This window comes from Mus pahari, chromosome 2, assembly GCF_900095145.1.
Source record: "Mus pahari chromosome 2, PAHARI_EIJ_v1.1, whole genome shotgun sequence".
Classification (NCBI taxonomy): Eukaryota; Metazoa; Chordata; class Mammalia; order Rodentia; family Muridae; genus Mus; species Mus pahari.
The window spans coordinates 136,460,189-136,469,829 of NC_034591.1; the positions used below are offsets into that span (position 1 = coordinate 136,460,189).

At 45.9% G+C, this 9,641-nt stretch overlaps 1 protein-coding gene and 1 pseudogene across 2 annotated transcripts in view; one reads left to right on the forward strand and one right to left on the reverse strand.

The window, feature by feature from the left end:
* Bid (BH3 interacting domain death agonist) overlaps positions 1–9,641 on the reverse strand; it is a 25,717-nt gene that overhangs the window by 12,533 nt on the left and 3,543 nt on the right. The window lies entirely within an intron of this gene.
* Positions 4,799–5,158, forward strand: LOC110316902 (annotated as a pseudogene).

Below are 9,641 nucleotides of genomic sequence, written 5' to 3' on the forward strand. Positions count from 1 at the left end.
AAAAAAAAAAAAAGAACAAACTGGGTGACACAGACTGTAATCCCAGCTACTCAAAAGGCTGAGGCAGGAGGATCACAAATTCAAGGCTGGCCTAACTTTCTAAGACCTTGTCTCAAAATAAATACAAACCAAGGCTGTCTAGAATCCTCAAGGCCCTGTGTTCTCGGTGTGTGGGTGGGTGGAGTCAGCGTGGGGGGGGGGGTGTTTTAGTTTACTTTCTATTGTAATAAAACACATGACCAAAAACAATTTGGGGAGAAAAGTACATATTTCAGCATGACAACTCTCAGGTCATCCCCACCCCCCCACCCCCACCCCCACTAAGGGAAGTCAAGGCAGAAACCTGGAGGCAGGAGCTGGTGCCAAGGCCAGGGAGGGGTGCTGCTTACCAATTTGTTCTATGTCTTGCTCAGACAGCTTTCTCACAGAACTCAGGGCCACTTGCCCAGGGGTGGCACTGTCCACAGTAAGCTAGACTTCCCACATCAATCACCAATCAAGAAAATACCCTGCAGGCTTACCTACAAGCAAATCTGATGGAGGCATTTTCTCAACTGAGGTTCCTTCTGCGCGCGCGCGTGCGCACGCGCGTGTGTGCACACACACACACACACACACACACATAGGCAGGCAGGGAGAGGGAGGCAGGACAAAGAGATCCAAACTCACAGGTCCAGATAACAGATGCTGTTCTTCTCCTTGGAAACAAAACAGTTCAACTGAGCTGGAGACTAAGGATGCAGAGAAAGCCGTCCAGCAACTGGATGTATTCTCCCACTCTCCCACCTCCCCCCCAACAGAGAACAGCTAAGTCACCTATTCATAAAGATGAGTAAACGTTAAGGCCACAAAAATGAATCCTTGATGTGATAATAAAGAGCCTCTTTGTCTATTATGTACCAATCATAGACCAAGACAAGTTCTATGGCAGGCGGGGATGCCAGGCACGCCGCCAGCAAGGTCTACTCTTGGTGCCTCCTCGCAGGTGTCGGGGAAGACAGGCAGGTGCTGTGGTGCCCAGCTTCCTCGGTAATTTTCAAGCCTAGCTGCACAGTGGAATCTTCTGGAAGCCCTAGAACACAGTGATCTGACATGACCTTGAACACGGTCATCTGACATGACCTTACATACAGCACCCAAGGAATTCACTAAAAAAGCTACCAGAATGAGTTCATGAAGAAAACAAGGTAGCAGAGAGCAAGCCCCTGTGGGGCTGTTCTCCTACACACCACTCATAACCCAAAATAAAATGAAATGATTATTGTGCTACCAAGAGATAGAAAATTCTAAGGTCTGGCCTGCATCTCCACAGTAGAACACAGGTCTACCAAGAGCTTGAGAGCAACCCCAGTGCCGTGAACAAAATTAATGCACAAAGCATTTAAAAATTCTTAGGAATGAATGTTATACAAGCATTAGGCCTGTACACTAAGTGGAAACTGCAAACATAGTTGAGATAAACAACGGAAGGCAAGCGCCTGTCAGGGGCTGGAAGAGACAACACGCTGTCAGACTACAGCACTCCACACAATTCCTATACAAAATACTCCAGAAAGTGACAGACAATTCCTAAATCCATATGTGAATGCAGAGGACATTTTCAAAAATCACCATTCTTGAAAAGGAACAAAGTGAATGACAGACTTGCACTTCCTGATTTCAAACCTTACCATAGCTTAGTCATGACAGTGCGGGCCTGGTCAAAGAAATCTGAGAGCAGTGAACATCGAGTCCATCAGACACTGACCCAGGCCACCGTCGGGGAAAGAACAAATAACCAACCATCCCCCAGAAAGGCATGAATTCCTCCCTCTGCCAGAAGTCATCCAAAAGACTAAAAATAGATGCCAAGAAGGCTGCAGAGAGGACTCAGAAGAGCACTAGCCGCTCTTCCAAAGGACCTGGGTTCAATTCCCAGCTCATATAACTGCTGTAAAACCAGTTTTGGGACATCTGACTCCTCTGGCCTCCACAGGCACCCATGTGGTACACAGATATACAAAAAGGGAAAGTACTCACATACATAGACATAAATTTAAAAAAACAACAGCTGACAGAGGCTTTCCTTTCGGTCATACGTTGGCCGTGGACATATGGTCCAGGGGTAGCACCACTGCATAAGCAAGCTCAGGACAGACTTGGTCAGGGGAACACCAGAGGGTCAGCTTTCGCAGATAGAGCCAGATCACACTGACATAGTTATGATGTGTTGTGGATAGCCTGGGGCTAATTATATTTGATGTTAATTCCATTCTCCTGTGAGTGGTTGTGAACAAGGACTGAGTCAGCACTCAGGTGATTTCCTGTAAACCTGTTTCCCACCTTAATTTGTAAAATAAAGGAGAGCTGATGATTGGGCAGATAAAAAGGGAAGGTGGAGCGGAAGGTGGAGGATAGGTGTAGGAGAAAATGGAAGAGGGAGAAAAGCGGAGCAGAAGCACGTGGCCTGGAGAAACCACAGTTCTAAGGGGTCTCATAGATGGAGAAGATGGTAGTGTAGCAGTAGATCTGCTCAATCTAGATGCACAGCATGTAATCATATGAACTGTGTTGTGTTTTCATTGCTGGGGCATATTTGGGAGGATATTTACCGCAACAAAATGGTGCCCAACGTATTGATTTGAATTCAACTACAGAGAACAGCAGAGAGGCATCTATGCCTGAGAGCCTTTCTGTGTTTGCTTCCCTGCATCCTTCGCTTCCCCCCATCCCCCTCCCCCATCTCCAAACAGGGCCACAGACAACTGGGATCTTTTCACACTCAGCTTCTCCCTGTGAATAAATAATAGGGAGACAAAGGTACAAAGGACTCCAGACCAGGTAATTCATTTCTATAAAGAGAGAAATATGATCTTTTTTTTTTGTTTTTTTTTTTTGTTTTTTCGAGACAGGGTTTCTCTGTATAGCCCTGGCTGTCCTGGAACTCTCACTTTGTAGACCAGGCTGACCTCGAACTCAGAAATCCGCCTGCCTCTGCCTCCCGAGTGCTGGGATTAAAATAATCTTTTGATACTTGAAGGAGGTATAAAGATATAGTGCTCTAATAAGTCTTGCGGGATACTCATATTATATTCTGTCTAACGTGGGCTCCACGGGAATTTTGGGTTTAAATCCTGGTTTGACAAGCTGCCTCTTATAAGTAGGTGTAGTACCTAAAGATGGGAAATTTCACCTGGTTCAGAACCAGATAGGGAATATAAGTCACTGACTCCAAGTAGGGAGAGCAGTGATAATTGCCTGCCTGTGTGTGATTTTGAGTATTGTGGTGGTTTTATTGTTCCTCTGGGACAGAGAGCAAGCTACAGGTTTTCCTGGATATGCTCATTTGGGGAAAGGGTTTTGTCTTTGTGTTTTTGGAAAAGGTGATTAAGGTATTTACACCTTCCAGAGTTATATGGATCAGATTTGATAGTGGGAGACCCCCTGAGAATGAATCATTTATCTTAATGATACTAAAATTTTGCTTTGAGATTTATATATTACAGAATATACAGCCTTGGTGAATTTCATCGTCAGACATGCTGAACTGACCTGCCTGAACTCCTGATGTCTTGGTTTTTCATCTGGATCCATTCAGGACACAAGCATCAGAGACTAATACATAATCATTGGTGTGGCCTTTTAAAGGTCAACCAACTCCCCATTTCCCTACCCTTCCCCCTCCCTTTAAAATATCTCAATGCCTATATTCAGCTTGAAGAAGTTATGAAGAGTCGTCATCCCAGTTCCCTAGGTTTTGGGACTAGGTTTTGGTGGTATTATAGGTTATCTTTTGATACTAAAAATTTTGAAGTACAAGCCTTGAACCCAGTCCTTCTTTTGCTGTTGTTATAAACAGATCTGAGATGTTTAAGCCTGCTAATTAAGAGCCAAATAGGAAATTCATAGCTCTCAGTTTATTGTTAGGGTGTTTTCAGTTATTTTAATTAGAAATGGCTGAGAGTAGTTAACAGAGAACAGTCTAGATTACTTTACATAGATAGTTGGTTTTCAAAAATGTCCGAAGTCCACAGAATATGACATTTAACGTTATTTATTCACTTGTTGAGACCAGTCTGCTCCTGACAGCTTTCCCTGTCTTGGATTCAAAGAAACTGAGCATCTTTGAGCTACTGAGCTACTCCAGTTGTGGCAAAACAGCCACTAGGCAAGAATTGCCTCATTTCATCTACAGACATAATACTGTCCAAAGGAAGGACACAATTACAGGTTAGGACAGCTTGATTCTGCCGAGACAGAGTAGGCTAGTCCTTAATATTCCTGTTTCTCTAAGTCTGTCGGATGACCCTGGCCAGTAGGCTGAAGACCGATGTTCCAACATGCTGAGGTAAGGGACTGTCCAGGTGATCAGTGGTCTCTGTGGATTGGCTAAGTTTTGGAAGCTGTTTTAGGCTTTCTATATATTTTCAGTTAATATCAGTTGTTCTTGGATTTCTGATGGGGTTGAAAAACTACGTAGTCTCCTAGCCAACCCAGGCTTTTTACTTTGAGAGGAACCGTTTTGAGAGGATGGTTTTCAGATGGCATTCAATCTAAAGCCAAGACATTGCCAGATGTAGAATTATATAAGTCTTTTAAGTAAGGATAGATGACAGAGGTTCTGTTTAATAAAGATGATGGACTGGGTGTTAGGTCTCTTGTACTTTATAAATTACAAAACAGTAATAGTTATGTTCAATTATATCTGAAATAAAATAGTCTTTTAATTGGACAGGAAGGGGAAAATGTTGTGGATAGCCCTGGGGCTAATTATATTTGGTGTTGATTCCATTCTCCTGTGAGTGGTTGCGAACAAGGAATGAGTCAGTCGTGGGGCATCCAGCAGCTACGTGGGGCATCTGCAGGCTGAGAAGCGGCTGGCCAAGAAGGTGTCCGAGGCCCGCAAGTGAGAGAACCTGAGGCTGAAGTAGGCCAAAGAAGCCGCCCAGGCTGAAATTGAACAGTACCGCCTGCAGAGGGAGGAGTTCAAGGCCAAGGAAGCTGCAGCACTGGGTGTCATGGCAGCTGTAGCAGTGAGGTAGAAAAGCAGACCCAGGAGAAGATGACTGTCCTCGAGAACCAGTTCGAGCAGAACAGGGATGAAGTCCTGGATAAACTCTTGGCCTTTGTGTGTGACATCCAACCAGAAATCCATGAAAACTACTGTATAAACGGATAGGAGGCGGAAGCGCCTGCTCTGTGGGTTGGCATGAGATCTGCCCCCATAGGACAGGAAACCTCCACAGAGCTGGAGTTCTGTTCTGGAAGGCATTAAATTATTTCTCTATGCAGTTGTAGGACCCTTCACTTTTTGAGAGTATCAACTCTAGCTTTGTGTACCGACTTATTACATACCTGAAGCTTCATCTTCTTATCTTGTGTGTCTTTAAGGAGTATATGTCACCTGTTTTCCTGTGTCTTCATGCAAGTAATGGGTATCAATGTTGGCTTTTTTTTTTTTTTTTTTTTTACTAGTCTAGTAGAAAAAATTCTTTGAAGAAAGAAAGGGAGTAACTTGTTCCCTTCTACTTTCTTAAAGGTCAGGGGCGTTATCTATGAAAAAGTGGCAATAGCTATTAGTGACTCCTATGAAGAAGCAGCCAGCCTCACAGTACTCTGCCTGGATAATTTAGGACAGTCAATATGATATGCTTGTTCTGGCTGCTGTTAGTGTAACCTATCATGAGATGCTAGGACTCAACTCGTTACATGTTACTTGGTGTGCTTGTAATCTTTTTAAAAGTAAAACTTTGTCTTTCCTTTCAAAAAAAAAAAAAAAGATAACAAACTATTTTATTTTTATTTTATATATATGGTGCTTTGCCTGCATGTATCTCTGTGCCCTACATATGTGCCTGGTGCCCGTGGAAGCCAGAAGAGGGTGCCAGATGATCTGGAACTGGAGTTACAGAGGGTGGTGTGCTCCCATGTGGTTGCCAGGAATCACACAAGTCCTCCGGAAGAGTCCTCGGGAAGAGCAGCGAGTGCTCTTAACCACTGAGTCACCATCTCTCCAGTCTGAATAACAGATTTTCTTTTAAGACAGGGCTCACTCACTATGTAGCTCTGACTGTCCGCAAACTAACTATGTAGACTAGGTTGGCCTCCCAAAGAGATGCACCTGGCTTTGAATAACAAATTCTATTTTTATTTTTTAAAAGATTTATTTATTTATTTATTTATTTATTTGATGTATTAGTACACTGTCACTGTCTTCAGACACACCAGAAGAGGGCATCAGATCCCATTTCAGCCACCATGTGGTTGCTGGGAACTGAACTCAGGACCTCTGGAAGAGCAGTCAGTGCTCTTAACTGCTAAGCCATCTCTCCTGCCCCTGAATAAAAAAAATTTTTTTTTTTTTTTTGAGACAGGGTTTCTCTGTGTAGCCCTGGCTGTCTTGGAACTCACTCTGTAGACCAGGCTGTCCTCAAACTCAGAAATTCACCTGCCTCTGCCTCCCAAGTGCTGGGATTAAAGGCGTGTGCCACCATGCCAGGCACAAATTCTTAAAAGAAAAAAACAAAACAATAGAGTACTGGCTACTCTTCCAGAGGATCTGGGTTTGATTTCCAGGATCCACCGGCTCAGAACTGTAACTCCAGGCTCAGGAGACCCAATGTCCTTTTCTGGGCCTCTGGGGACACCAGACATAGATACAGTACATAAACATGCAGTCAAAACACTGATACACGTAATTTATAAACTAGAATAAAAAAAGAGAACACTCGAGGAAATCTCAATTATCTTGTATTAGGCAACATCTTAGACATAGCCCGGAGGCACAACTAACAAAAGAAAAAAAATTACCTAACATAGTCTTCAAATTTGAAAGCTTTTATGATTCAAAAGACACTACTGAGAAGATAAAACTGAGTCAGGCATAGTGCTTCCTATCTGTAATCTCAACATCCAGGAAGCTAAAACAGGAGGATAGACTGATCTACATAGTGGGTTCAAATCCAGCCTGGGGAGAAAATGTCTACAAACGTCTACAAGGAACAGGTAGCAAGAATATGTAAGTGGCTGGTGAGATGACATGGCAGCTAAAGCATGGGGCACCAAGCCTGCCAACATGAACTGAAGCCTTAGGACCCACACTGGGCAAAGAATGAACTGACTTCCGCAAGTCTGATGGCCAGATGCATGCTGTGGGATGCCCCATAATGAAATAAACGACTATACTTAATAAAAATGAATATGGGCTGGAAAAATGGCCCAGTTGTTAAAAGCACAGGCTGCTCTTCCGAAGGACCTGGGTTCATTTCCCAGAACCCACACGGCAGCCCATATTTGTCTGTAACTCTAGTTCCAGAGGATACGACCCCATCTTCTGCCCCCCACCCCCGGGCACCAGGTTCGAAAGTGGTGTAAGCAAACACCCACAGACACAGTCAGTAGAGAGCCTGGCATGGCCCTCAGGATGGCCTAGAACTTGACACGCAGGCAAGAAGGAGCCTCCCTTCTGATCCTCTGCCTCCACTGTCCAAGTGCTGGGGCCACAGATGGCAGCCTCTGTGCCTGGCTTCTGCCAGCTGTCCTGTATCTCCAGCCTTTTCTTTGGGCTTTTGGAACAAGTTCTTACCATGAAGCTCAGGCTTTGAAGCTTGTTCTCCTTCTCCTGCCTTGCCCCCCCACCCCCCAGTGCTGGCTTCACAGACTTGACCCATCACACCAGCAATTCTATGGTTTTAAGGACAAGAGCGTAGCTCAGGGGTGCAGCAATTGCTTAGTGGGCAAAGGTTTCTGCATTTAACCACTAGCATGGGGGGCAGGGGAAGTAATCTAGTCAAAGGGTGGTGTGGAAAAGGGCATGTGCACCATGTCACTGGTGCTGCCCATCCCTGGGGTCTCACTAGGCCCGCAGAAGTTGGCCGCCCTGGATGTTTGAGGCCTGTAAGATACAGAGAGCTGCTTTCCCTCCCTACCCAGGAGCTAGGCTTCTGAAAGATCTAAGCATTAGGTGGGACAAGACGGCTAGCAGAAAGAGTCAGATGTCCTGAAGATGAGCCAACCGGGGCGCAAACAGATGTCTCAGAGGCCGCTCTGCAATGCTTGCATGTCTTTGCTCTCTTCCTGCCCCACCCCCAACGCTTTACTCATTTTTTTTCTTCTTTTTTCTTTAGCTTAGCCACAGAGGGGCTGGGGGTACCCTAGGCCAGCAAAGAACCCAATGGAGGAGGACTGGACTGTCTACACTGTGCTCTGAGGGCAGAGCTGGCAGTGGGCCTGCATTGGGTAACAGCCATTTCCTGTCTTCCACACCCTAGAGGAGAGCGACCTTTCCTCCTTTGTTAAGGGGCATTGGCCTCCATCAGAGAAACAGGACAGCCTTGCCTGATGAGAGGGGCTCCCAGAGGTACGCACGCCACAGTCAGTCCAGTAAGGGCTTTGTGGTATGGTCTCCCTGGCTTCTAGAAGATATTCAAAGAAAAACATGACCATGTCCTGGCCAGAAACTTGCCTTGTCTAAAACTCAAGGGAAAATAGGTCTATGCTATAAGATAGCAACACGCCAGACTGAGGAGGCATGGTGGGCTCCTGTGGGTCCCAAGGCCTCTTCCAGATGGTGTCACCCAGTCTCAGTACACCTTTCCAGGGTCCCTTTGTCCCCATCAGGCACACATGCCCCTTGGAAGGCTAGCTGTCTGTTCTGAGGACACATAAGGTGGGCTGAGGTAACGTACTTAGGCTTATTGGGAACAGCACCACTAGAGGAGAAACACATATGTATACACCAGTTATGAAAATAACCCGCTGGCTCAGGTAAAAGCCTGAAGTCAAGGGCTTGGATCACACAGGCTGGAATCTTGAGTACCCAGCCTTCAGCTCTGATCTTTTACTGCCTCTGAAGAAAGGTTTGAAGCCTGGAATCCCAGCACTTGAGGAGCTGGAAGCAGGAGAATCATGTGTTCGAGGCCAGCCTAGGGTATATAGTGAATCGAAAACCAGACAGGGATATGTGAGACCCTGCCTCATAAAACAAAACAAAACAATCAAAAGCCAAGAAGGTTTGTCACTGAAGGAGGTAACAGTACCCTAAGGCAGTACAAACCTGCCCAGGCTGTGGCCATCGTGGTGAGAGTAGACTCACTATGGGCCAGGAGATCCCTCCAGACTAGACAAACTACGCAGGACATTTTGCAAAAAACATCTGTACTGTGTCCCACAACACACAGATGGGCAACCTCTCTCTACATTTGGCTGCCTTCTTCCACTTAGCCCAGTCCTGGGCCAGGGCTTAGCCATCCACACCCTTCCAGGCATGCTGCCGGAAAGCACGCTGGCTGCCCTTCTTAGGCCGGTCCAGGGGCTAGCAGGGAAACACCTGGCTCCTAAGTACTTCCTAACATCCCTCTGCATTACTGGGGAAGAAGGGTAATTTAAGGTGACCCAGGGCTCCTCAGTCTGTAAATTGCAGGCCTATATAAGCACAGGGGTCTGAGCTGGGATCACTAGGACCATGCGAAGGCCAGTGTAGTGCTCTGAGCCTAGAATCCCAGTGCTGAGGAGACAGAGTATCCCTAAAGCCCATTGGCTGGCCAGTCTACTGAATCGGTGAGTGAAAAGTCCTGAGAATGACTGAAGAAGACACTTGACACCAACAGAGACAGAGACAGAGGGGAAGGGGGGGAGGAAGAGGGAGAGGGGGAAGGGGAGGG